The sequence below is a fragment of the Pseudorca crassidens genome, chromosome 2, assembly GCF_039906515.1.
Source record: "Pseudorca crassidens isolate mPseCra1 chromosome 2, mPseCra1.hap1, whole genome shotgun sequence".
NCBI lineage: Eukaryota > Metazoa > Chordata > Mammalia > Artiodactyla > Delphinidae > Pseudorca > Pseudorca crassidens.
The window spans coordinates 80,403,891-80,427,457 of record NC_090297.1 but is presented as its reverse complement, the minus strand read 5'-3'; the positions used below and the strand labels follow the sequence as shown (position 1 = coordinate 80,427,457).

General features: G+C 40.4%; 1 protein-coding gene across 8 annotated transcripts in view; it reads left to right on the top strand.

Annotated features, from left to right (window-relative positions):
* Window positions 1–23,567, top strand: part of TGFBR3 (transforming growth factor beta receptor 3) — a 205,396-nt gene that overhangs the window by 39,979 nt on the left and 141,850 nt on the right. The window lies entirely within an intron of this gene.

Here is a 23,567-nt window from a genome sequence, read left to right as displayed (position 1 = left end):
CAAGTCCTAGTAAACAGGCCAGGTGGCTGCTGGAGTGAAGAGTCAGAGGGTTACCTGGGGGACAGGTGTAGGGCTGCATATAGCCTTGTAGGCCATTGTTAAATTTTTACTCTGAGTGAGAAAGAGCCATTGGAGAGTTTGAGCAGCAGAATGGTGTGATCTGAAGGATATTGTAACAAGATAACTCTGGCTGCAGTGTTGAGAATAGACTGTTGGGTTATGGTGCATTTAGGGATACTGGCTGGTGGCTATTGAGGCAAGAGATGATGGTGGCCAGAATCAGATTTTAGAGGCAAGACCCTTGGGAGTGAAATGCTTATGAAATTAAGAATGATTTTATGGTTTTCTTTCAATTTGTTCCTTTTGAGGAGGAGATTATAAAGACAGATATATCAGTGGAATACTATGCCATAACTTAATAGTAAAGATAATTACTTCTATGTAACAGTAAAAACTGTATCTTAAAACACAGAACAACCCCCCAAACTGTCTAAAGAAAATCTCTTTGCGCTGTGAATGACTGTCCTCGAAAAATCACTGTCTTAAAAGCCTGGACCCTCTCTTCCTAATTTACCTACTGTCCTGATTTCCAAGTCTCATCCTTTTCATTCCCCATGTGGTCTGTTTTTCAGGATTATGGATTTTGAGGGTTTTACCACCTTTTGCAAAATTGCTTCTCATAGCAAAATTAACGTTTCAGAGAAATACAGTTGCATCCAGCTTTACATAGTAAATAAGCGTGTTGTGTGTAAACTCATTTTTATAAATTAAATTACATATTAGGTGTGAGCAAGGAGCTGGATACTTACAGTAAACTTTGTAGAGCAAATAATTACTTTAAAATATGTTTTATAGTATGGGTATTCATATTGCTTTTGCCTGAGAGTGGTATACCCATTTCGCTTTTGGAGTTGGAAGTTAAAAACAGACAGACATTAGACCAGTGCTTTCTAAACTTTAATGTGCATACGAATCACCTGGGGATCTTGTTAACATGCAGATTCAGTTTTCATGGGGTAACAAACTGCATATATTTTTTTTACTATTGAATTGTATGTGTTATTTTTTTTAATTAATTACTCAATGCATTTTTTTTTTTTTTTTTTTTTTTTGCGGTACACGGGCCTCTCACTGTTGTGGCCTCTCCCGTTGCAGAGCGCAGGCTCCAGATGCACAGGCTCAGCGGCCACGGCTCACGGGCCCAGCTGCTTCGCAACATGTGGGATCTTCCCAGACGGGGACACGAACCCGCGTCCCCTGCATCGGCAGGCAGACTCTCAACCACTGCGCCACCAGGGAAGCCCTCAATGCATATTTTTTTTTAACAGGCCCATATGATGTTGATGCTGCTGGTCTGAGGACCACATTTGACAGCATAGATCATCTGTTTTCTCTATGCACAAATTGTAACACAGAACCTGCAAATACCTTCTAGGAAAAGTCTTACTGTCATAAAGGGAGCTTGGTTTTAGCATGCTTTTGAAACAGCTACCTTGAAAACCTTTCAGTGAACTCATTTGGGTCAGAGAGATCCATGTGCTGGAAGGGAGATTGGTTTGAAGGAGTGAGCTCCACAGACACCTTTAGCTCTCCAGCTGTAGGTGTGGTGCACCTGCAAATACCAGGTGCATCTTTATTGGCTGGGGCCACACCTTGAAATAATGGCTGTAGCTATAAGAAGAAGGAATTTTCCCTCAGTTCTTCCTTTCATGTGCCTCTTTTGCCTTTTCCCATTTCTTGCCTCGTGACTTAGTAGGTAATGGGGACACTGGTGCAGGCAGCTGTGGCTGAGGAGACTCTAGGTAATGCGGGATGGTACCAGCTGACTGGATAACAGGGAGAGTTGAGGTAGGTTAACAAGGGTGTTAAAAAAAAATCCGGAATGTTAAGTGGGGCACACCCCATTTCTGCTGGAGCCGTTCTAGTATTTTTTTAAAATTAATTTATTAATTTATTTATGGCTGTGTTGGGTCTTCGTTTCTGTGCGAGGGCTTTCTCTAGTTGTGGCAAACGGAGGCCACTCTTCATCGCGGTGCGCGGGCCTCTCACCATTGCGGCCTCTCTTGTTGCGGAGCACAGGCTCCAGACGCGCAGGCTCAGTAATTGTGGCTCACGGGCCCAGTTGCTCTGCGGCATGTGAGAACCTCCCAGACCAGGACTCGAACCCGTGTCTGCTGCATTGGCAGGCAGATTCTCAACCACTGCGCCACCAGGGAAGCCCCACCATTCTAGTTTTTAGCTCTGGCTTCCTCACTGATTCCTATTTTATTCCTGTAATCAGATTCTAGGCTAGAACTTTAAAAAAATTAACAATTTACAGAAGGGAAAAAACTCCCCAAAGTTGTTATTGATATTTATTAAGCATCAACATCATATTTATTAAAAATTGGGATAAGACACTGCGAAGATTTAACCTCCGTGCCTGAAAAGTTGTCTTTTAAAATAACTTGTTTATTTATTTTGCCACTGAGTAGTTTGTAAAATTTTCTGATTTGCTTTCTCAGATCTCATCACTGTCATTGTAGGGGTGGTAGGGGCTGGGTTTTGGGGTGGGTGGGCAGCGATAAGCAGCTTAAGTTTGGCCCTGGAGCGCTCTATAAGCCCCAGGTGGTGGTCGTTCTGTTTTTGAAACTGGAACAGAAAAGTCCAGAGGAATGCAACAACATTTTTACTTCTTGCCCCCCTGCTAGCTTTTTTCTAGGCCTCCCAAAAATGTGTTTATCTTGCTGGCCATGCATGTAGAGCAGCCTGGAATTCTGTGTGGCATTAGATAGTAAAAAAATCGAAAGATTTCTCACATGACTGAGGTTATGGGAGTGGGAAATCTTGGATTATGCAGGACTCTTTGATTGAAAGAAGGGAATTTTGGGACAAGATTTATTCTAATATTTAGTTTTTAAAACTATTATTCATCCCCCCCTCTTTTAAAAAATTAAAACCAGTCTTTTGGGGGATGGAGGTATGGAGGTGTGGAGGTGTGGATTAAAAGCAATATAAAACTTTTAAGTATCAAATTAAGAATTTCCACTCATTAGAAGAAAAAAATGTCTTTAGGGTGAAAGAATAATTTTGAACTTTAAGAGCCTGATAACGATATAATTTGAGAGCAGGGTCTGGCATATTGTGGAGGACCCTAAGGGCCTGACCCCAGCAGCCCCCCACTTTGTCACCCCAGGATCGTTTCCAGGATGGCTTCACTGTCAACAACCAGGTCTCAGCCTGGCCCTCTCGGGTGCCTGGGGAGTCTGTGTCCTCTGGTTTGCCACGTTTAATGAGCTCTGGAAATATGTTATCAGAGGCTGTCTGGCAATGTTTCATTAATGGTATGGGGTGAATTCAAAAGCACTAATTAATTGTTTTAGATCATTTGCAAAGCTCATGCTGAAAAACCTAATGACTGTAGGAGAAAGTTGGCAGAGAGGCTGTTCAGAGATTAGCCTGGACCTTACCCAGCTCAATTGCCTTTTGGAGTTGGGCCAAGAGGGGAGTTGTTTTTCTTTTTGGAGAAGTGCTTGTGGTCACATTGTTCCCTAAATTCCCAGTTTACTGCTCCAGGCTCGTGGCTGATGGAGCTCATATGGACCTTGCAGAGCTAGGGAGCCCAAAGAGCATCTTCTAGAAGTTTTTTGTTTTGTTTTGTTTTGTGAGTAAAACACAATTACTTAACATTCATTAACTAAATAAATACTTCCCAAGGGTCTCTTCTTGGAGGGAGGAAAGGGAGCTCTAGTTTATTATGAAACAGTTTAGGTTCCAAGTGTTAACTGTTCAAAAGGTACCAGGATCAGGCCTTAAGTAGTTTTTTTTTCTTCCTCTTAAAATAAAACAAATCAGATTCCTCATTTCCTCTGTTTGGCCGGCCCAGGGCAGCAAACTGCTACTGCGTTTGGAAAATGGTGTTCAAAAATCTCAGTTTGAAATCAAGTGCACACAATATAAGTTCAGAGTATACTGTATGTATGAAGGATAAAAATAGACTTGCATCATTTTGTTACATTTGACATATGTTATAGAATAATACCTTGAATTAGCTCAATCTGATGAATTATAGAAAAATAATGCAAGTCCTTGCCCCTTAAAGATGAGAGATATTTGAGGCTTGTTGAGCCAAGTGCCAGTTCTGGTGACTCTGAGAGCAGTGTAGGCAGTTGAAAATGAAAGCAGAGAAGAGTATTTCAGACTTATCTCAGAGCCAGTCAAGTGTTCTGTAAGGGAGCTCTTTTCTTTTCTAAGCAATATATAGCTTTGTTGGAAAACATTTATCCAGAAATCTGACAATTCCTGGGCCTGGGCCTGGCCCTGCCTCCTACTGACAGGCCTCAGTGTCTTTTCCCCGTCCTTCTGGGCTTGAGCTGCTTGTGAGTAAGTAGTTACGTATGAATCCGAGGCCAAATTGTACTTTATTAACATGATTCAGGAGAAAAGAATTCTAATGAAAAATTTCAGAGGACTGTGCTGAGCTATTTCATGATAATGTCAGATCTTCCTGAACTCAAGAAGGCCCAAGAGCATCTATTATTTCTGTTTATTCCTCAACTTGGAATCTATTGGAAAAAACTTAGATGCAAACCTCAGGAGAGTATGTGCTGGTTGAGGAATTTATTCCTGAGTGCACAGCGGCTCTGTTTACTCTGTGTGAGGCTGGCCATCCTGAGGTTCCAGGAAACCTGCTTCCTCCTCAGCCAGCAAGCATGGAGTAGCAACTTTGACTTTTAACCCTTTCTGCAGATGGTCCCCAGGCAGCTTGATGGAGTTGATCTCAGAGCTGTGAGGAATCATGAAAGATATTTTTAAAGTTGGGAATGAAGCCTTTGAATGAATAAATCACTGTGATTTTTCTTTGCTGCTTTGTTTTTTTCCATCTCATTACACTTTTATTTTAGAAAGTAATTCTGTGCCACAATGTCAAGACTTGCTGGTATATCCCAGTTAAGTTGTAAGATACCATGAGTAACGTTACTACTAATAGTTAAAGTGCTGACTTTAAAGAGTGGTTTTTCTTTAAAAAGACGAGATTCAGGTTTACCCTAACCATGGTTATTTGCATTTAAATATATCTGAGTGAGAGAGAGAGAGAGAGGTTAGGATTGCCGTTGATAGAATGAAAAGAGTGGTACATATATACAATGGAATATTACTCATCCATAAAAATATTACTCATCCATAAAAAATATTACTCATCCATAAAAAAAAATGAATATTACTCATCCATAAAAAGGAACGAAATTGGGTCATTTGTAGAGACATGGATGGATCTAGAGACTGTCATACAGAGTGAAGTAAGTCAGAAGGAGAAAAACAAACATTTCATATTAACGCATATATGTGGAACCTAGAAAAATGGTGCAGATGAACTGGTTTGCAGGGCAGAGACACAGATGTAGAGAACAAATGTATGGACACCAAGGGGGGAAAGTGGCGGGGGTGGTGGTGGTAGTGGGATGAACTGGGAGATTGGGATTGACATAAGTACACTAATATGTATAAAATAGGTAACTAATAAGAACCTGCTGTATAAAAAATAAATAAAATTCAAAAATTCAAAAAAAAAAGAATGAAAAGAACACAGAATCTGTAGCATGTAATATCTGTTTTGCCATCCATGAACATGGTACACCCCTCAATTTAAGTTTTCTTTAATTTCTTTCAGTACTCCTTGGAGTTTTCAGGAATTTATTTTGAAGACTGTAGTGTGTCCAAATGTGAACAATGTTCATTATGCATGTCTGTTTCATTAGAATTAGGTTTGAGAACCTCTGTTTTAGAGACAATAATTCTGTCTTCTTTAAACTACCCTTGATTAACAGTGATAAAAATTAATACTCCCTCTGGCCATCTGGAGAGTGAACTCAGTCACAGATAACTAAGGCCTTCTGCTAAAGAGAGTTATTGCCCTGGTGGCTTTGCTGTAAGTTGTAGGAACTCAGAGCTCAGTGTGTACTATAAGAAATATGTCCTTTAGCTGAGGCTTAAACTGGTGTTGCTGAGCAGGGGAAGCCATCACATCTCTTCAGCATGGTAAAGTGAGCACTCTTCTTCCTTTGGACAGTCTCAGAACCCAAAGATTGAAAATTGTGCCCTTTTGCCAGGCCCTTGGGTTTTCCCAGCAGAAGTTTATTTTGGGACTTGTAACTAAAGGATTTTGTAGAGATTTTACCCTCCAAATGTGAGCAATACCTAAGGATTCCTGTTACACTTTTATGTAGGAAAAGTAATTCTCTACCACAATGTCTAGTCTTAACAGAGATGTATTAAAGTCAGAGAGTCAGGATCTTATGGTAGTTGTGACCATGGGCTTTGGATTCAGACACAGGTTCAGGCCCAGACTTTGCTATTTGCAGGCTGCATGACCATAACCTGAGTATCCTCATATATAAAATAGAGATATTGATTATATCCACTGCACTGTGTTCTTGTGAGGAATATAAATGAGATAATGCATGTAAATCAGAGGGTCATGTTTATTTAAACAAAACTATTGAAAATGGTGTTCTTTGAAAAATACGAGCATGTTGAACATATTTACCCAGTCTTTTAAGTTGGAAGTCTATTGCTTAGGCATATTTTTAGTGCGAAAATCAGATCTGATCCTGAAATCCAGTGTTGCAGACAAGACAGACTCTATCAATGCCCAGTTTCTTTATTTTCCATATGTTCTGCTCAGAGCAGTACAGTGGGACTGATGAAGTTGGGAGGAGGTTGTGAATAAAAAGCTTTCTTCTTTTGTTTTCTGTATTGAAGATTTGAATTTGAGTCCCAAATTTATGACTTTCAGAGCTTCTGTTGCCTTATCTATAGATTATTGCTAATTATACTTATTCTGTTGATTTTTATGAGAATTAAATAACATGTAAAGCAGCCAGCAGTTTATGGCACATAGTAGGTCTTCAAAAAGTTATTCCTTATTTAGAGAATCTGCGTGTTTAGAAAACGAAAGAGAGCTAGAACAAACGTAGCAAGGGCAGAATGAGTTTGCTGTTTAGCTCTGTGCTCCCAGCAGAGAAAAGGCAGGTCAGGGTATTTTTCTGGGAGATGGCTGATTTGCTGTTGGCTGAACCAGGGCTCAGGTGGCTTTGAAATGAAAAGAACTAAATCTGGGGCCTGGATAGAAAAGACCTTATTCCTCTTGAGGAAGTAGCTTGGCCTTTAGCTGGAAGTTGGAGGGTAAGCCTGAAACTTCAAGAAAGGTGGTAGTGGCACTGAGGATGATGCCTGGCCGAGGACAGGAGAACTTGGAAACAATGGAGTGAGACCACCTATCAGCAATTTTCCTCATCTGTGGTGGTACCCCTGGGCTCAGTCCCACCCTAACTACCTTATTTAAAATTGTAATCCCTCTCAACCCCTGGTATTCCCATTCTTATAATCTTGTTTTATGTTTTCCCTCGTAGCACTTATCACCTTAAAACAAGTTTATGATTTATTTTGTTTATTACTTGTCTTCCTCCACAAAAGTGTAAGCTCCACGAAAGTCAGGTTGGTTTGCTTTTGCTCTGGTATATCTCTTCCATCTATATGAAAACTCACAAGTAGAGGAGTTTCTATGTTTTTGTTTGACCCTTCTTGAATGTGACCATTGTGGTAGAGCATGGGGACAGTTCACTGATAAATCCCTGGTCCCCAGCACATAGTTGATGCTTAATATTTATTGAATAAATCGCTAATTATAACTCTTGTTCATAAAGTACAATAAAGTGAAACAACTTTGCTAAAATAATAAATCTCAAGGTTACTCCATGAAGAGCAGGTGAGGGTCACTGTCTTTTCAGATAAAACAGTGTCTGAGTGACATGTGGGCATCTATTTAAAGACAGATACTCGATCTGTCACTAGATTGTTATGAGTCTTTGGCGGCAAGAAGCTGTTCTTTCTTTTTTTCTTATATAAATTTATTTGTTTTATTTATTTATTTTTGGCTGCGTTGGGTCGTCATTGCTGTGCACGGGCTTTCTCTAGTTGCGGTGAGCTGGGGCTACTCTTAGTTGCAGTGCACGGGCTTCTCATTGCGGTGGCTTCTCTTGTTGAGGAGCCTGGGCTCTAGGCATCCAGGCTTCAGTAGTTGTGGCTCATGGGCTCTAGAGTGCAGGCTCAGTAGTTGTGGCACATGGGCTTACTTGCTCCGTGTCATGTGGGATCTTCCCGGACAAGGGCTCGAACCTGTGTCCCCTGCATTGGCAGGAGGATTCTTAACCACTGCGCCACCAGGGAAGCCCCAAGATGCTGTTGTTTCTTGGGAAACATTCTATGAAACTTAGCATAGGGACTTCCCTGGCAGTCCAGTGGTTAAGACTTCGCCTTCCAGTGCAGGGGGTGCAGGTTCAATCCCTGGTCGGGGAGCTAAAATCCTACATGCCTTGTGGCCAAAAAACCAAAACATAAAACAGAAGGAATATTGCAACAAATTCAATAAAGACTTAAAAAAAAACCCAACAGCATAAGACAGTACTTTACATGTTGGCTAAAGTAGTGGTGCTATATTTCATTCAGGAGCTGAAGGTTAACTCTTTGAACCATTGATTCTCAAAGTGTGAATTGTAGATCTGAGACCTTTTCAGGATGTCTGTGAAGTCAGAACCATTTTTATAATAATTCTAAGATGTCTTTTTCCCTGGGTTAATATTGCAATGATGATATATAAAAGCAATACTGGATAATACTGCTGGTGCCTTATCAGGAATTGAGGCAGTGCTTCACTGCCACACACCAGCTTCATTTAAGAATATTCTTGTTGAAGCAGTAAAACCCCTCAAATACACATCTTGTTCATATTCTGTATGATGAAATGGGAAGTATGCAGGTAGCACTTTGATACTTCAAAGTACAATGGTTGTCTTGAGGAGAAGCACTTGTGCAGTTGCTTGAATTGTGAGCTGAACTAGTCTGTTTATCATCAAATACCATTTTGCTTGAAAAAACGAGTGACAGACAAATGATGGTTATCTAGACTTTGCTATTTGGCAGGTATTATTCAAAAATAAACAGAGGGAGCATATTATTTCAAGGAAAACAACTATTTGTTGCTAATGATACAATTTTATTTTTCAAGTAAAAATTAAAATTTTGGAAAATTTATATCCATCACCATGACCATGGCAGTTTCTCAGTAGTTAAATGCTTTTCTGATGAGGTCAATGGAGATATTAACAAATGTGATTTTTTGATATCATATAAGAAATACCTCAACATTTGGCATATTTGTATAACTCAGTGAATCATTATTTTCCAGATGACCAATACCTGCTGTAATAAAATCTTGTATGGTTAAAAGATCCCACATCTTGATAGTACAAGATAGAGCAATTGATTTTTTTTAAAACTTCATATTTTGAGATTATTTTATTTTATTTATTATTTTGGCCATGCTGTGCAGCTTGCGGGATCTTAGTTCCCCAACCAGGGATTGAACCCGGGCCCTCAGCAGTGAAAGCACGGAGTCCTAACCACTGGACCGCCAGGGAATTCCCAAGATAATTTTAAACTTACAGTAAAGTTGCATATATACTACAGAGAGTTCCCATAATCCCTTCACCCAGCTTCACCTTACAACATCTTATATACTTATAGAGCTATTATCAAAACTAAGAAATTAATTTGATATAATATTATTAACTGAAGTATAGGATTTATTTGAATTTCACCAATTTTCCCACTAATGTTCTTCTTCTGTTTCAGGACCCAAGTCAGAATCTCACATTTCATTTAATTGTCAGGTCTTCCTTTTTTTTAAATTTTATTTTATTTTTGGCTGCATTGGGTCCTTGTTGCTGTGAGTGGGCTTTCTCTAGTTGTGGCGAGCAGGGGCTACTCTTCGTTGTGGTGTGCGGACTTCTCATTACGGTGGCTTCTCTTGTTGCAGAGCACGGGCTCTAGGCACGTGGGCTTCAGTAGTTGAGGCGTGTGGGCTCAATAGTTGTGGTGCGCAGGCTCTAGGGTACACAGGCTTCAGTAGTTGTGGCGTACGGGCTCAATTGCTCCACGGCACGTGGGATCCTCCTGGACCAGGGATCGAACCCGTGTGCCCTGCATTGGCAGGTGGATTTCTAACCACTGTGCCACCAGGGAAGTCCCTGTCATGTCTTCTTAGTCTCCTCCGATCTGTGACAATTCTCTGTCTTTCAGTGACCTTGACACTTTTTCAAGAGTACCGGTCAGTTTTGGAAAGTGTCCCTCATTTGGGGTTTATCTGATCATGATTGCGTTGAGGTTATGTTTTCTTGACAAGAATGCCACAGAGGTAATGGTCCCCTCTCAGGGTATCAAATCAGGGTTACATTATGTTAGTGTTGAATAATAGTGGCTAGAGTGGACATCCTTGTCTTGTTCCTGATCTTAGAGGAAATGCTTTCAGTTTTTCACCATTGAGAATGATATTTGCTGTGGGTTTGTCGTATATGGCCTTTATTATGTTGAGGTAGGTTCCCTCTATGCCCACTTTCTGGAGAGTTTTTATCATAAATGGGTGTTGAATTTTGTCAAAAGCTTTTTCTGCATCTATTGAGATGATCATATGATTTTTATTCTTCAGTTTATCAATATGGTGTATCACATTGATTGATTTGCATATACTGAAGAATCCTTGCATCCCTGGGATAAATCCCACTTGATCATGGTGTATGATCCTTTTAATGTGTTGTTGGATTTTGTTTGCTAGTATTTTGTTGAGGATTTTTGCGTCTATATTCATCAGTGATATTGGTCTGTCATTTTCTTTTTTTGTAGTATCTTTGTCTGGCTTTGGTATCAGGGTGATGGTGGCCTCATAGAATGAGTTTGCGAGCGTTCCTTCCTCCGCAATTTTTTGGAAGAGTTTGAGAAGGATGGGTGTTAGCTCTTCTCTAAATGTTTGATAGAATTCGCCTGTGAAGCCATCTGGTCCTGGACTTTTGTTTGTTGGAAGATTTTTAATCACAGTTTCAATTTCATTACTTGTGATTGGTCTGTTCATCTTTTCTATTTCTTCCTGGTTCAGTCTTGGAAGGTTATACCTTTCTAAGAATTTGTCCATTTCTTCCAGGTTGTCCATTTTATTGGCATAGAGTTGCTTGTAGTAGTCTCTTGGGATGCTTTGTATTTCTGTGTTGTCTGTTGTAACTTCTCCTTTTTCATTTCTAATTTTATTGATTTGAGCCCTCTCGCTCTTTTTCTTCATGAGTCTACTAATGGTTTATCAATTTCATTTATCTTCTCAAAGAACCAGCTTTTAGTTTTATTGATCTTTGCTATTGTTTTCTTTGTTTCTATTTCATTTATTTCTGCTCTGATCTTGATGATTTCTTTCCTTCTGCTAACTTTGGGTTTTATTTGTTCTTCTTTCTCTAGTTCCTTTAGTTGTAAGGTTAGATTTTTTGTTTCAGATTTTTCTTGTTTCTTGAGGTAGGATTGTATTGCTATAAACTTCCCTCTTAGAACTGCTTTTTCTGCATCCCATAGGTTTTGGATTGTCGTGTTTTCATTATTTACCTCTAGGTATTTTTTGATTTCCTCTTTGATTTCTTCAGTGATCTGTTGGTTATTTAGTAATGTATTGTTTAGCCTCCATGTGTTTGTGTTTTTTACGTTTTTTTCCCCTGTAATTCATTTCTAATCTCATAGTGTTGTGGTCAGAAAAGATGCTTGATATGATTTCAGTTTTCTTAAATTTACTGAGACTTGATTTGTGATGCAAGATGTGATCTACCCTGGAGAATGTTCCATGCGCACTTGAGAAGAAAGTTATCTGCTGTTTTTGGATGGAATGTGCTATAAATATCAATTAAATCTATCTGGTCTATTGTGTCATTTAAAGCTTGTGTTTCCTTATTAATTTGCTGTTTGGATGATCTGTCCATTGGTGTAAGTGAGGTGTTAAAGTCCCCCACTATTGTTGTGTTACTGTCAATTTCCTCTTTTATAACTGATAGCAGTTGCCTTATGTATTGAGGTGCTCCTGTGTTGGGTGCATATATATTTATAATTGTTATATCTTCTTCTTGGATTGATCCCTTGATCATTATGTAGTGTCCTTCCTTGTCTCTTGTAACATTCTTTATTTTAAAATCTATTTTATCTGATATGAGTATTGCTACTCCAGCTTTCTTTTGATTTCCATTTGCATGGAATATCTTTTTCCATCCTCTCACTTTCAGTCTGTATGTGTCCCTAGGTCTGAAGTGGGTCTCTTGTAGACAGCATATATATGGGTCTTGTTTTTGTATCCATTCATCAAGCCTGTGTCTTTTGGTTGGAGCATTTAATCCAGTCACGTTTAAGGTAATTATTGATATGTATGTTCTTATTACCATTTTCTTCATTGTTTTGGGTTTGTTTTTGTAGGTCCTTTTCTTCTCTTGTGTTTCCCACTTAGAGAAATTCCTTTAGCATTTGTTGTAGAGCTGGTTTGGTGGTGCTGAATTCTCTTAGCTTTTGCTTGTCTGTAAAGCTTTTGATTTCTCCATCAAATCTGAATGAGATCTTTGCTTGGTAGAGTAATCTTGGTTGTGATCTTTGCTTGGTAGAGTAATCTTGGTTTTAAGTTCTTCCTTTTCATCACTTTAAGTATATCATGCCACTTCCTCTGGCTTGTAGAGTTTCTGCTGAGAGATCAGCTGTTAACCTTATGGGAGCTCCCTTGTATGTTGTCATTTTTCCCTTGCTGCTTTCAGTAATTTTTCTTTGTCTTCAATTTTTGCCAATTAGACTACTATGTGTCTTGGCGTGTTTCTCTTTGGGTTTATCCTGTATGGGGCTCTCTGCACTTCCTGGACTTGGGTGGTTATTTCCTTTCCCCCCGTTAGGGAAGTTTTCAACTATAATCTCTTCAAATATTTTCTCGTGTCCTTTATCTCTCTCTTATCCTTCTGGGACCCCTATAATGCGAATGTTGTTGCGTTTAATGTTGTCCCAGAGGTCTCTTAGGCTGTCTTCATTTCTTTTCATTCTCTTTTCTTTAATCTATTCCGCAGCAGTGAATTCCACCATTCTGTCTTCCAGGTCACTTATCCATTCTTCTGCCTCAGTGACTCTGCTATTATTCCTTCTAGTGTATTTTTCATTTCAGTTATTGTGTTGTTCATCTCTGTTGTTTGTTCTTTAATTCTTCTAGATCTTTGTTAAACATTTCTTGCATCTTCTCGATCTTTGCCTCCATTTTTTTTTTTGAGGTCCTTGATCATCTTCACTATCATTATTCTGAATTCTCTTTGTGGAAGGTTTCCTATCTCCACTTCATTTAGTTGTTTTTCTGGGGTTTTATCTTGCTTCTTCATCTGGTACATAGCCCTCTGCCTTTTCATCTTGTCTGTCTTTCTCTGAATGTGGTTTTTGTTCCACAGGCTGCAGGATTGTAGTTCTTCTTGCTTCTGCTCTAAATCATGTTTTATTTTGGAAAATAGTTGTTTTTTCCTAAATATACTATTTGTGTTCACATGCAATGGGTTTATTATTATTGGTTTTAAATGAATTAATAAATATTTTAAAAATTGCTGTTTTAATTTCTGTTTTGGTAAATCTTGATAGATAGAACTCATATCAACAAAGTCTCTGGGGTGCTCAGTAACTGTAAAGCATAAATGAATCCTAAGACCAAAAAGTTTCAAAATTCCTGTTTACTGAATACTAAAGAGGAGCTATCTTGGTGTAGGGGTGGAGAGTCCCTAGCGGATCTTGTCTTCTGGCCCAAATGAAGATTCAAAGGAGACATGACCCTGAGGGAAGTCACTTACTTAGCATCTCTGTCATCAATCCCCTCACCTGTCAGATGAGGGAGATTGGCCTAGGGATCTCCAAGTTTCTTTCAACTCCCAGACTATGACTCCAAATCACTGTGGCTGTCAAAGAAGCCATGCTGGTAGCATGGACATTATGCAGCAACATAGGTAATTTCTAGATATTCACAAGGTTAAAGATGAAGATCTCATGTGGAGGATGTGACACAGTAATATTTGTGAGAACCTTGTTCTGACTTTTTGGGCCTGTAAAATTATTTTTTTCATCGTCACCTTCAGAAAATTATAGTTTAATTATACTAAATTTTACTATAATGACGAAAGATTTAAGTTATTGCTGAATATTTTTGTCAGTTTATGTATATCACAAATTAAGAAGTGCATGATTTCCTAGAAGTTTTTTGCTATAATATTCTTTCTCTGTGTATGTGTAAGCTTATTTTGTGTGAATATATATAAGTATTTGCATAAATCATTTTTATTTGTTTAGGGTTCTTAATATACCACTGATATCTATATTGAAGCAGGCTCAAGTTGTATATCCATTTTATACTTACTGATCATCTTCATGAAATTAATTAGTTACTTTGGTACTTTGGTTTTTAAAAAATATGATTAAGACTCTTTGGACATCGTTGATATTTATAAATATAGACGTAGAAAAATGCCAGGTGGAATGTATTAATAATCCCAAGCTGGGCTTCCCTGGTGGCACAGTGGTTAGGAATCCATCTGCCAATGCAGAGGACACAGGTTCGAGCCCTGGTCCAGGAGGATCCCACATGCCGAGGAGCAACTGGGCCCGTGCGTCACAACTGCTGAGCCTGTGCTCTGGAGCCTGTGAGCCTCGGCTGCTGAGCCCCCGTGCCACAACTCCTGAAGCGTGCTCACTTAGAGCCCGTGTTCTGCAGCGGGGAAGGCAGCCACAGTGAGAGGCCCGCGCACCGCAGCTGGGAGTGGCCTTCTCTTGCTGCAGCTGGAGAGAGACCCCGTTCAGCAACAAGGACCCAATGCAGCCAAAAATAAATAAATTAAAAAAAAAAAAGAGAATCCCAAGCTTTGAAACTAACACTTTTCCTTTTTTAGTTTAAATGGAAGGAGACTTGATGACATAGTTTTTTAAGATGAGGAAACAAAAGGGAAAGAGAAGCCAGTAGTAAATTGTCATATTAAGAATAAGTCTAAATCAGTTTTTAAACAGGATCCTGCATTCCTGTAAAGTGGATTTTGTAATGGAAACTGCCACAATTGAGGGCCAGCTCTGTCATAACCACCAATTTGGGCATCTCTGATGTTTAACAGAAATATAAATATCCAATGCAGAGTGTGTTTGTTACACTGTCATAGGAAAATTTTGTAACTGATTTTGAGCCAGATTCTTCTAGTGTTTAAGCTACTACTTGGAAATAAGACTTGGAACCTGAACTAACTTTCTGAGCACTTCTACAATTTAGTAGTAATAATAATAATAATTTACCTTATTATGATGAGGTAAATTTAGTATATATTACATGTAGAACAGAAATTTATGATTATCTTATATCAAAAAGGTTTCACTTATCAAATTTGAAAGGTTTCTTTAAGTAGTTAACTATTTTAGGATATTCATGTCACGCAGTCTAAGAGAAAAATGCTCCCCAGCTCCCAACAAGACAGTTTAGCAGAGCACGGTGCTTCACAGCACAGACTTGAGAACCAGCTGCCTGGGTTCAAATCCCAGGTCTGCCATTAAGCAGCTGTGTAGCCTTGTTTGCTTCAGTGTTCATCTGTAAAATGGAGCTAATAATAGTATCCATCTCACTGCGTTGTTTTGAAGATTTAATGAGATAATATGCTTCAAGTGCTCAAAACACTGGCTGGCATTTATTAAGCACCAATAAGAAGGCTGTAGCTTTTAGTATTTGTGTGCTTCTAAAATTATTGCTTAGTTAATACATGGTATATTTTTGGTTCCTTATCTCTTCATGACATCTGACTTTTTAACTCATTAGTGACATTATCCTCAAGTAATGTTTTAGGAAAAGTTACATCTGGAAAGATTTTACATTCATAGGGCACAGTACAGCTCTAGATTTGTGGTATGTTGCTGATATTTTAAGGATCCTTAGAGATTACCTGGTCCAACTGCGCTTGATACATAAATCACCTTTCTAATATCCTGTTGACTGAGCCCCCAGCCTTTGCTTGAATTTAAAATATCTCTGACTCTCGGGAAATTCTTCCTTGTGTTGTGCAATCCACCTCTACTCTCAGCACCAAGCTTTGTGCAGTAGAGCTGCATAGAATTTGGCTAACAAATAACCCATCTGAATAGTGACCGTGAAACAAATGGATTCTGGATAATTCAGGGTTGTCTAGAAGTGACCAGATAGTATAATTCAAAGTTGAGGGGCTCAATGGACTTTGCTGCCTGTTGGTAAAAGAAGTAAGGCTGCTATTTGTAGATGGAGTTGCCCTGAGCTAGTTGGGAACACATTTGGCATAGAAATTTGTATCATTAAGCCTGTGGTGGGGCTATAAACCAGAGAGGGGAAAGGCAGTGCCTGGATCTCTGGGCCCCCCTTGTCCAAGACACCCCCATGCATTGTTGTGCATGTCCTTTCCTGGAGGTGGAGCTTCTTTGTGTTTTAAAAACCTGATCTTCCATATTTAAAATTTTTTTGTCTATTTCTTTTACGTAGAATGGAAGCTTCACGAAAGCAGAAGAGAAACTGCTTACTTTTTTCACTGCTGTATCTCTAGCAGCTACAAGAACTTGGAATATAGTAGGTGCTCAATATTCAAATGATGGAAGCAAAGATTGAACACTTGAATGTGAATATATTTTCAATTTAAATAAATAAATGTCACGTTCACTTTTATGTCATGGCCCATTCTTTGGGTCTTGAGCTGAAGGAGAACCTGTCAGAGGATAGGATTGAGAAAGGTATCTGTTATTATTATTTGCAACTTTCAAATATGTTCAGAAAAAAAGTATCTTTTCTGTTTTGATATGTGAGGATTTTCTAGAAAGAAAATAGAGGTTTCTGATATTATCAAAGCCAGAGGTATACCATGCTATGAGTTTTGGGTTTTTAAATCAGCCCAGCTGGATAGCAGCTTCAGACTGTAGCCTGGGCAATGTTATATGAACTTAGCTGTACTCTGAGTGCTAATGAAACAAGTTTGCCAGACACATGAATGGTAAAAAGCCATCAAAACATTACAATGTAGAAGAAAAATGTAGTGAAAATTCCAACATATAATGTCTAAATGGTTCCTTTTTTCTGAAGGCTTTAAAGATTTTTCTTAGGTAATTTGCAAAGACTATCTGAGGTTGTATAAAATATATGTAAAATTAAAATGACATTAGTTGAAATCTGAGCCTCTTTTTTTTTTGGTGTATCTCTCTTTAACGTGCTAGTAGCTGAGTTTTCTGTAGCTTGAAGGTATATATTTAGGTCAAAACTCATTGGCATATTCCTTGGGATATCTTGATTTGTCATCTTCTCTGGGAAGAAACACCCTTTGATTTTGGAACCAGAAGGCTGGTTCCTGCGTTCTAGCCCAGGTCCCACCCTCCCTCGTATGCTGGTCTTGGCTTAGTTATTTGACTAAGTCTATAACTTATGAAGTCAGTAACTTTTGTGACTTTGAGTGAGTTACTTAACATCATTCTACCTCAGATTTTTCGTCTGTAAAATGGAGATAATAGAACTGTATCTCAAGGTTGTTGTAAGGAATAAATACATAAACACATATAAAGTGCTTAGAAGAGAGCCTGGGATATTGTAAACAACCCATAGATAGTAACATCGTTGTTGTCAAAGGTGGATATTTTGAAGGTAATTCAGTGGAAAATAGATAAAAGAGCTTTGGAGATTTAAAATCTCTATACAAATTCAAAGGAGTATTGATTATTTGTTTCCATGGTGACCTTAGTATTTGCAAAGTTATTTTGCACTTAGGGCCACTCACTGTGCTCTCATTTACATGTTTCTCTGTAGGGGTGTGGAGTTAATTCCTAGGGTGCTTCCTTAATCATGAGCCAGGAATGCTCTGAGGAAAAGAAGTTTAAGTACTGACTAGTTAGAAAATGAAATAACTTTGAATTTTCTAAGCTATACCTTTACTTGGAATTTTAACTTTGTAGAATTTCTAAGTAAGGGGATAAAAAAAAGACTCTATTCCATTTGTTCATAGGCAAAATGGAAAAAAAAATAGACAATTCAAGGAGAAATTTTTTTTGGCCATGTTACACAGCCTGTGGGATCTTAGTTCCCCAGCCAGGGATTGAACCTGCACCCTCGGCAGTGAGTGTGGAGTCCTAACCACTGGACCGCCAGGGAAGTCCCGAAGGAGAAAAGTTTTGAAGGGAAAAGTTTTAAAAAATAATTGTCTACATTAATCAAATTCCATAGATCTTGTATCTTAATTATCACTTTGTTTATGCAGAGAATGGAGTAGATTTTGAACATGCTTTTTTTTTTCCTTAAAATATATTGGCATTATATTTAACAGGATCTAGGTTTTTTAAAAAATAGAGGTAATTAATTGTGAAGTATTTTGATGTTCAGCAGGCAAAGGAAACACATTACTTTGTGTAAACAGAGGTTAATATCGAGTCTTTGAAGTCTAAATTATTGAACTGTTTGCCTAAGGACAAACTTCTTAACTGTGTAGGTTTCCTCTGGCCTGTAGTAAACTACAGGGGTGGGAATAACACAAAAATATTCTATGTGTAAAACATTTGGAGTCTGTTTGCAAAGAATGTTTGATCCAAATTTTCAGGTTTCCCTTTGAGTTACACTGACGAATTAGGGAACTTTCATTCCATTTTCCTCTCCTTGTAGCAGTCTAATTGGCTTATGGTTGATAAAGACAGAAGCATGTGTTTCTGGGAAAGGTAAGCCTTCATTTGTTTAAGTTTTAAATGATCTCTTGCCTCTCGAACTGGCACAGGGACCAAAGAATGTTTATTACTTCCATGTCGTTAACATGGGAATGGATCTGAAAGATGTTAAGTGAGGTTTATGTCCATTTCTATTCTATAGCTTCCTTGGGCCCCAGCCAAGGTGACTTGGTTTTGTAAGGGCCAAGAAGGCCTTGCTTAAAGAGTAGACTATTTTTTATATCTGTTTTTAATCTGAAAATATCTACCTCGAGGACAGAGCTCTACCTTGCAGAGTAAAAGACAATTATTGACTGATCTTAGCAAATGGACAACTACCAGAGAGGTGGGCAGGGGCACACGTGTTTCTAGACACAGGTTGTGCCTCACACCTGCTCTGCTTGTGTTACTGGTCAAGCAGATCTTGTGGCCTTTGGACAGGGTTGCTTTGGGAAGGTGGAAACACAATAGTGTTGGTTTCCAACTTAGAAAGACCTTTGGGACTCCAGTCCACAAGTTTTTTGACGTGTGTGTGCCAGGTGGGAAGTAGAGTGTGTGTCCTGCTGTGAGGGTCGGGGCGTGGGGGGAGCGGTGGCCCACCCTCGTGGGGAAGGGAGAAAGCATCTGATTGGCACGTGTGATTCAGAAGCATCACTTCGCAACTCCACATTCACTTTTCCAAGATCCTTCCCTTTGCCCTGAGGTCTGCCCTGCCCCCTTTCACAGCTCTGGGGACTGTGGGAGCAGCAGGGAGGAAGTCGCCATTCTTCATGCCCTTTACTCTGCGTGTGCCTCCGCCCTGAGATCTGTCAGGTGGGACTGGGCCTCACCCAAAATCCCATTTGTATTTAGCAGCCTGCTTGGCCGTTCCCGCTCAGGGCCCAGACTCCTGTCTGAAATACTGGCTGGCGTGACAGCAGCTCCCGTTGACCCTCTGTTCACAGAGGCATAGGAACAGATAGCCCCAGACTGTAGAACCCAAAGAAAGCTCTGGGTGACCTCTCTTATTTAGCAGCTGCTCCTAGCACCAGTCACTGTGGCAACTGGGCTCTGTTTATGAAAATGAATGAGGACCTCAAGCCTGGGGCATCCACACCATGGACAGAGCTCCCCCTGGAAATACATCGCCTGCCAGATTGCCAGGGCTAAACCAAAACAAAGATGAACCAAACAAAAGTAGCCAGGGAAGTGTTCTGCCCTGGAGAGACATGAGCCATGGCTTCACTGCCTAATTATCCTCCCTTACCAAGCAGAACCATGCCAGAGTGAGCTTATCTCGGTTATGCTAGAGGAAGACTGAGGCTAAGACCCTGGAACTGGTCTGGGCAGTTTTCTGAGCTCATCCTCGCATTGCACTGGCCGGGCCTCTAGCTGTGGGTTTAGAAGGAAGCAGTGTTTAGTACCAAGGATCTGACTTTTTGAAAAGCTTATTTTAGATCCTGCCTTTACGTAAACTGGAAAGCTATTTTTGGGTCTGCACCTTTGGAATGGACCCTTGTCTGGAAAAACTGAGGTTGGAGTTTGTCATCTTCGAGTCCTGGCTTTCACAGTGTCCAAAGCACCCTTAGACGTTATAACTCTCCTTGGGAAATGGTGAACCCGTGGATGTCTTTGAGAACTCTGAAACTGGAGCTTCGTTGGAGAGGACTGCTATGTTCTGGGTGCTTCTAGCCTTCTTAGCTTTTATGATTCCATGGCTGGACCCGTCCAGCATATGTGTCCTTTGGTCTCACTTAGATGTTCCCTGGGGTACTTCACTGAAGTACAGATAGATGTGGAGCTAGAAGGGCCTGTAGAAATCATCAAACCGCACTCCCTTATTTTAAAGATCTGTAAGCCAAGGCTAAAGTTCACGTGGCTAGTTTGGCAAAGCCAGAGCCAGTGCGTGGGTCTTCTGATGCCGTGGCAGAGCTCCCTTCCCCACACCGTGCTTCGTCATGTGAGGGTCTGTTTGGGCCACGGCTGAGGTGGAGGAGGGAGAGTTGGGGAGCTTGAGAGGGCTGGCATTGATGGTTCGCCAACAGAGCAGAGGTGCTTAGAAACATGATGTACGTTCAAAGAAAGAGGGATTCCTCCACATCCGTGTAAGTCAGTTTTAGCTTTAAATTTGGAAGCACCCGTTGGCTGCATTGAGGAGGCCTTGAGGTCGGACGTACCTGCTCTTCTTGATCTGATCAGATGTCAAGGAGTTGGGGATAAAGGGGGAGAGGGACCCGCAGAGGGGATGCTACAGGTTTTGACTGCAGTGAGAAGACCATGGGCTTGAACCAGAGCTCCTTCCCAGAAGAATTCAGGTCCGCCTCTGCCCCAGCAGCCCTTTACCCCTAACTTCGGCCGCATGTCCTGGGGTTTGAACAGCTCCTACCCCTCATGAAGGCAACCCATCGAGAGGGACCCTTGCCTGCGGGGAAGGGAGTAAAGCTAAGCCCTTGCTCCTTCAGCAGTCAGGCCCGTGCAGTTACTGAACGGCTGCCGCTGTTTGCGGACGGTAATTCCTTATGGACTCTCCTGTTGATAAATCAAACCAAGCCAGTGGTAGTTTTCCTTTAACTGAGGATTTAAGTTAAAGTATAACCACAAGTATCCTGTTAGTTTCCATTCATGTCAGTGCTGAACATTTGTACACTGGGCTGTGGAGTTGATGTTTCTGAGCTGTCTCGGCTGAGATACCTGTGTGAAATGTGAGTTTCCTCTGGCTGGTCAGTGAAGCGAAAATAGACTGGTTGATTGGTTATTTTTGAGAGTTTTTCATGGGCGTGAATATTGGCACAGGTAAATCCTGTGTTTCACTCTGAGTAATTGTAATCAGGGGAAGAAGGAAACTTTTCCAGGTTTGTTCTGTAACTATCATGACATTCGTGTTCCTTGGGGAAAGGATAAGGAAGGGGTTTGTTAGAGGATGTCCTGTGCTGGTGCTGTCAGGCTTTGAAAAGCAGACCTCAGGGTGAGCTGAAAAGCCAGTACCCTGGACTGGATGAAGCCATGAACTAAAATGATGTTCTGAACAGTCTGAAGCTGAACAGGTTTCTCTATTGTCTATTCACAGTTAGCCGGTGAGGTTAATAACAAGTTAGCTGGGAGTCAATGCCTGCACTGGTCATAACTCACCTGTATTCTGGATGGGGGTCAGAGAAACTGAATAGATTTATTCATTCAGTGAGCAGTGAGTAACAGCGGCCTTAGCTGAAGAACCAGCTCTTTTCAGCTTTTTGATGACATGTATTATTATTGTTGTTAACCGGTTGGCTAAAAAGAACCTGGAAGAGTCAAGGCTTTGTTCCTCTTTTTCCAGCACTCAGATGTGTTCTCCTAGTTAGTCAGTAAACATTTATCAGATGCCTACTGTGTGCCAGGGGCTGTGTTATCACAACGAGTAACTTATTATTAGTTAATGAACGATCTCATGCAGCAAGCATACAAAGAAGCCTTAAGAAGAGGAGGATAATTGGGATCTTGTGTGTCTCTTCCTGCCCATCCTTTGGTGCCTTCACACCAGGGAAGGGAAGCGGAAGTTGATTTAAATTAGTTTACTTTGGTAATAGCAGTTTTAGCAAAGGTTTGGAGAAGGAAATTGAAACTGTTGAGAAACAGGAGGTTTGGGGATTACTGCTGGAGTTTTCTTATTCCTTCTAGCCCAGGAACTCTGTCCCAGTTACCAGTGATAATGGACCTTTTTTTGTGTTTAACTGTCTTGTCAGGAAGTCAGTGACACATGCTGAGAATAGAAACTTAGTACCATTCCATGTTGTAATCGCTAGTCCATACATGCCCCACTGCTTCTGTTGTTGTGACTGTTGCTATGATGCTTCACATCAAGTGTCAGCCGTTAGCTCGCCGCTTTACATCACACCTGCATGGTCCCTGTTCCAAGCAGTTTACCTGCCCTAGAAGCCCAGGGCTTTTTCCACATTGGCACCACAGGAAGTGATTGAGGGGAAGGGACAGGAACCTTCCCTTTGTGAAATGTGGTCCTTGCTTGAGTCAATAAAGGGAACTGTGTTCATCTGTTTTAATAGGGAAGGCTTTTACTGAGGTAATTTTTTTTTTCTGTTAAATTCTGCTTTTTAAAGCGTCTAGGGTTGGGTGTAACAAGAACAGAATAACACCTCTGTTCACTGTTTTCTGTTCTTTCAGAATATGTGACTTGCAATGGTTGACTATGTGCTAGGCTCTGAGGGAGGAAATGAAACAAGAGATGTAACCTCTAGTCTCTGCTCTGTAGGTGTTTCCTGACCAGTGAGGGAAGAAAAAACATCAGATGGCGTTGTCAGGAGCTTCTTAAACTTAAGGTGGACAGGAGAAAATTTCATTCAGTTTTTAGGTTGTTTTGTCTCCACTTTCCTGGCCATAACGTTATTGTAACTGGAGATGGATCTGCTGGTGGTTGTAGGAATGGCTGGCAGTAGGTATCAGGGCTCTGGGCTTGTTTATAGTTCAAGGAAGTGTGATGCTGCCTTTGGCTTTCTTAAGAATGTGACAGCCTTTTTCCCCAAACTCCAAGCATGCCTCTCTTTGCATTCACTGGCAATTAACTTAGCCCCGCCCATCCAGGAACAGTCATTGGTGAAGAGTAATGGAGTTGCTGTGATTGGCTTAGACTGATCAGCTGGAAACTCAATCACATTGCTGACCACAGGGGTCTCCTACCAAAGTAAATGCGGGTGTACCTTACAATAGAAGAAATGTGAATCCAGCAGGACCCTGACGTAGGGATAAGAGGTCAAGAAGTAATGGAGAGAAGGTCCTGGCCCTTATTTGTGTTCCCTCAGTTCCCTAGACATCCCTCTATGGGGCCCTCTACTGTGGCGCTGCACTGTGGACCTACCTGTCTCCCCACTCTTAGAGTATAGCTTCTTAAGACTAAGGCACTCTGTCTTATTCAGTATTTGTGGGCATGCCTGGCACATCATAGGAACTTAACATGGGGTTTAAACAAATTGATTGAAAAGGAATGCTTTGAATTCCTTTGTGTTTAACTTTTATCAAACTTGAAA